We start from the raw sequence: 6,000 nt of genomic DNA, 5'->3' as shown, positions 1-6,000 counted from the left end.
CTATAATGCAAAACCTTCGATCTCCATCGGGCTGGGTTCACATTTATAGGCGATCGCTGCTCGGGGGTGGATAAGCTCGTGAGGATATTGTGCAAGGCGATTTTTCTTACGATAATTCGACTCAGACGCAATTATATTTCGCCAGTGGCGTTCACGCACCGAATAAATTTTTTACAGGCTGTAAACAGACCAGATTCTGCGATTTTATGAATTTTTGTGTACACGGCCGAGTCATTTAAATATCAATAAAAGTGTTTTAGTATTTCTCGTCTGTGGTTGAGGTTGAAATAAAACGGAAGGTTTGGCGGTATTATAACACAATCATGATTTTCTATAGAGTTCTTATTTCGGCGGAAACCCCGATGTCGAAGACGGAAAATATATAATATCGAGCATGGGATTAGGTGTAGCCAATCTGTCGCGAGCTCTGATGCGAACGAGTCCTAAGCTTTGGTAATGCAAGGACAGAAAGTCGTCCCGATCCGCATTCAGCCCCCCACATTTGTATTTTTTCCATCGTCAATTTTTAATATGTTTTGTTTGAGAGAGGCTAATGTGCCCGAGAGTCCTTTTATTATCGCAATGGTCCTCGAGTGGAGCACCTTGATAAGAATCTCGTGAATTTATCTGATTCCGAGGTAGTAAAGTGGGATTGTAAAGTGTTGCCCCATTAATTCCATTGTACCGCTCTCCGATCGAATCACGTAAAAAAATCTTGAAATGAAGTCGCTTGTAATAATATTATTATATCCCTATTTCCCCTAAATATACGCGACCCTTTTTATATTTTGTGTAAACACTCCGCCCGGTGAATTTACCGAAATAGTGTTTTTCAACAAAAAGCAAATATCACAATGGACCGCACCGTTTGGGGTGAAATCCTCTAATATGGGTTTGGATTTCACGGTGCGAAGTGCAGCGGTGCAGGTGCATTTTTGTCTCGTTTTCGATGCAATTAAAATCCCTTGCTTCGGCGATTTTCACTCGGCTGTGCTGAAAGATGGAGGATATTGCCCTGCTATATCGGCTATTCCCGGGTCGGTATGGTAATACCTCGCGAGGCTGGCCGGTCGCTGATAACAGAGGGTCGCTACTATTTCCACCCCCCTTTAAGACCCTCGCCGCGGCAACCCCGCACGAACCCGGATCACTGGCTACCACGCAAAAAATTATCCAGACGCAATGAAGTGCATCAAACATTTTACCCAAACGAGCTTCCTCCCAAAAACAAAAGTTTTCCCTTATTCTTCCAGAATTTCCATATTACTCAAAAATTAGCACCATCTTCCGTCAATCCCCAAAGAAACATCTATAACACCTATTACAACACTTATTTTGTTAAAAATAACAAGTACAATATCTTTTTGAAGCAAAAACAACAAATGCTTTATTAAGCTGCGAGTATGGATTCGAGTAGTAATTATTCTTTAAGATACCCTAGTATTACTTGAAGATGCAGAGAGTTCTTTAACATTAAGTTTTTTATTACACCTTTTGAGTAATTTAATTAATACTTAAAATTTTTTTACGCTCATCCATCAATTAAAGTTAATTGATTCGTTAAATGGTTGTGACCTGTTCTTTAATGATAATGACAAGGATACAAGTTTGTGACCAATCAGAATGCAATATGACAACCACAGTAACTTGTGATCAATGAAATTATAAAATGCCAGCAATTATTAGATTATCTATTTGAATGGTCTGACTTTTAAAAATAAATTAATCATTAAAAAAAAAAAATTTACGGATCGTAAAAAAAATCTTATACGCAGCTTGCATTTAATAACACTTAAGCCATTCGTACTCGTTACGACACTCGCTTCTGGCTCGTATCCTAATTTTCATACTTATCGTGTCTTAATCGTCAGAAAATGCTCGGTACATAAAACACTGTTAATAGTTTATTAGAAATACGGTGTTTGTAAATTGAAACACCGCTGTTTGGGAGGTTTAATTAATAAATAGAAAAATTATATTTTTTTAAAAAAGCTTATATTTTTCGTCATATAATACAGTGCGTTAAAAAAGTCTTTAGATTAACTGTGAAATTTTGAACGTATGTTGATTTCATACGAAAATACTGGCGGTGGAGAAAATCACAAGTAGCACGTCTGACACTTGAACAGAATAAAACGATAATCTATCAAAGATAGTAAAAATATGTCAAACTAAATTCCACAACAAAAGATGATTTAAAGATTTTTTTAACGCACCGGATTTTGCGTACAAGTAAAAATTTTAAAATTTATAAAAGCCGTAGGAACAGTGGTCAATTCAAGAAAGTAATTCTGTATTGCCATCTTGTTATAATTACTAAACATTACTAAAGCTTTTATAAATATTAGAATCATAACTTGTAAGCATAAATATTTTCCTCTGATAGAAAGACTTTATTTTTCACATTTTAGTGCATTTTTTATATAAAGCTTTTATTCTTCGACTGTCAAAATTTACGTTTATTGTCCTGTGTAAGGAAAGTTTTAATAACTGTTTGGCATTTCTCAATTCGAAACATCAGGTTATTTTTAACAAATTTGAAGCAATTTTAAGGCTTGTTGAGTCTAATTCGAAAAATAAAATGTTGTATTCAATCCTTACGGGATAATTAACTACATAGGATTACATTGTTACGCAGATTACGTAAGTATGTAAAATTTCAATTCATTTGGACAACAGAAACTCTTTCTATGATACAGATAGATAACAAAGCAAGTTAAGTTAATAAAAACTTTTAAAAATAAGCAAAATGTATGCGTTTAGTCCGTATGGCCTAAAACGTTCCTTCATTTTTGGTCAGTCAGCTGTGAATTTCGTTTGCGCGCATTTTTATGTATTAGCTTGTGAATTAGATGTTTGGATCGTAAATTTTGTAATAAAATAACGACCCTAAGCGTAAAACCAATACTTTAAATCATGTCCAAAACTTGTTATTCCACTTGATAAAATATAAAATATGGCAAAACTAAGTCAGGGAATGGGCAAATTGGTGGAAAATACTGTTATGCGAATTACTGGTAGAAAGTAGGGTGAAATTTGAAGATAGTGGCCAGGTACGTACGTAACCCTAAAAATCGATACTATTGTAAAAAGCTATCAATATTATTGACTTCTGGCAGGTAAAAAATGGTAACCGTGAGAATCGCATCGGTTCCTTGTGTGCAAAAGACGGGGTAATAAATTCGGGGGCAGTTTTTGGGTTTAAAAGTGTGTAAAAAACCTGAGTCACTTTAGCTATTGATGCTAATAATGACATGAAGATTTCAGTGTGATTTTTTCCATACACGAACCACCCCATTCGGGGGTAAACCCGTACAAAAAATAATCGGATCGTTGAAGGGTTTTGTGGCCTTATAGAGTGTCGGATATTATTTTCGAAAGGGCGCAGTGGGGGTCTAAAGGGTTGCAGAGCGGGGTAGTGCAGATGTCATTTTTCTATCAGTCGTATCGCGATTTTGTGCGAAATCGAGTCGATTTCTTGCAGTGGCCACCCCTCGTCCGAGGGTGTGTTTAATATGAAATAGCCACACCCTGGTCCAGTGCACAATCCGACTCTATTTCAAACACATAAACTCCCCCAACAGAGACATTTATAACCGGGGATCAGACCAGTCAAAAATGGAAATTCGCAACAGCATATTGGGCGGGATTGTGCCACTAAATTATCGAAATCGTGGTTATTCGCCGGTCACGTGGATGGGTAAAAATGTCGGTGATTTCAGAGGATTCAGGGAGAATATATCGGCCTAAATTAGGTAGTTGTAGCCGACACTGACATATAAACTTCGGCTGGCGACAAAAACCAAATCCCATTCCCTCGAGTCGCCCCTAGTCCGGGCTTATTTAAATCAGGGGCCTTGGAGACGGCTGATAGCTTCTGACGCCACAATGCGACGCTGGCCTACCCGTAAATATACATGAATATGACAGCAACAATCTCGATTCTGAGCAATCTGAGACATCGCCGGTAAGTGAAATTGCGGAATAAATTGAACGGACCAAAGAAAAGAGTGGGTGGACGGAATAGGCAGATTTTTATCGATACACAGACGCTTCGCTAACAATAACAAGCGCCCACACCTTGCAATTCGAACGCTTTTTTAATATCAATAAATTCATTTCATATTCGTCGAGCTATGATTTTTCCTCCCGGAAACAACGACTTGGGAATTGTAAGATGTTAAGATGTGTAACACGTCTAGTGTTGAAAGTTGTGGTAGTTCGTTAGTTGTTGGGTCCGCCGCCGCCCTGGAGGTTAGCTCGTTGATCAATTTGACGCGGCGGTAATTCGAAGTAACCCGTTAACACCATCTGTCGTAAGTATTTGGAGCACATGTTTTCTTATTTCGGGAAGGTTAATAGAGCCCTCCATCAATCATCGTTTCATTATGATCGCATGAAGCGATGATTTCATTACGAAGCAGTTGGCATTATACAAGAAAAACAAGTCCTTCGCCCGCGTCTCGACTAAATTGAACTCGAAATAATCGAACTCATTTAAAAACATACATCGCCGAGTTCGGAATCGAACTTCCGAAAGTTTTATCGGGCTGTTCGTCGGGCACATAAATCAGCCGTGTAAGGTCCACTGACATAACAAATGCACGAAAGTTGGAAACTCCAGGAGTTAGCCCGTCCGAGTTCCGGCGCTGCATTGGCAGCCGAACTTGCCAACATAAAACTACCTTATACGGCCCATTCTTCGTTATTTCTTTGTGACTTCGTCTCTTTTGAGACGTAATTCGCTCGTTGTCTGTTGCGGGGGAGTTTTGTTGGAGTTGGTCTCGTTCTTTGCAGTTTGATCCAGTCTCTAGGGCCGGACTTGGACGCCGGGGTCAAAGACGACTGTAATGAGTTTCCGATCCCGGAGGGAATTTCCGCCAGGCCATATTGTGTGCCTTCCACCGGAACCGATCCGGACTCGGCAAACAAAAATTAAAAGCGAAACGTCGCAAATTCGATCCCAATTACACGACCAACGACGAAAACTATCACTTTCTGGCTTGCTAACACAAGATGCAACTTTTTTATTAACAAATATTTCCCTCAGTTTGCAAATTTGTTCCCCGTTATTTAATATTCCATCGCTAAATAATCTAACATTGTGGAAACATCTCCCGTTTGAATCCCTGCCAACTCCCGTCCAAAGCGATTGTTTTCCGTTGCATCGCGTCGCGAAAAATTCCTCATTTGTGTCTTATCACATGTAAATCTTGTCTGGAGTCGTCCGTTTTATGACGGTGGACAGAAACACTCCCCGGAATTGCTTCTATAAACAAATTAGGGAGAAAACATATATACGGCGGTCGCATTCGATTCGATAGAATCGTCTGCGTCTGTTTAGATACAGTTTTTGTTTAGATAATAGAGCTCCGGTCTAAACGTATCTCGTTCCACTTAAGTACACAATAAATATCTGGGAATAGGCCAACCCGAACATACATCAGCCGTCAGGGAACTGCCGCACCATCTTCGCCTTATTTCCTTAGGGTCGAAACGTAATGCGAGCTGACCCGCTCCGGCCCGGATCTCCGGACTTGCCAGAACCTTATTACACGCTTTACGGCCCAACTTTACTATCCCCACAACTTTTTTCCCCATACTCGGCCCGGAACCCGCCCAAACGCCGAACGGGGCGTAATTAATCGACGGGATAACATTCCCGGAATTACCTCTGATAACGAAGAAAAGGCCGGAGCACCCCGTTTTTCTCCCAGAATTCCGGAACAAAAACTAACGAAAATCACACAACTCTTACCTACAATAAGTTTCGTTATGACTTATTTATGAAAAGTCAGTATAATTAGGTAGGTTAGTGTTTCTAAACGGGTCTGAATCCGCCCCTGCCCCTAATTCCGCGTTCGCTGGCAATTTTTATGACGTCTCCGGAAAAACGTCCATGAAATCAAACGGCGCGTCCGGCATGCGGAACACATGTTATGTTCCGGTGCCGGAGCGAGGTTCGGGGGTGGAATCGATGGCCACCCCCGCGCGCCACCC

The sequence above is a fragment of the Tribolium castaneum genome, chromosome 9 (genome assembly GCF_031307605.1).
Source record: "Tribolium castaneum strain GA2 chromosome 9, icTriCast1.1, whole genome shotgun sequence".
Taxonomy (NCBI): Eukaryota; Metazoa; Arthropoda; class Insecta; order Coleoptera; family Tenebrionidae; genus Tribolium; species Tribolium castaneum.
This window is presented reverse-complemented; position numbering follows the sequence as displayed.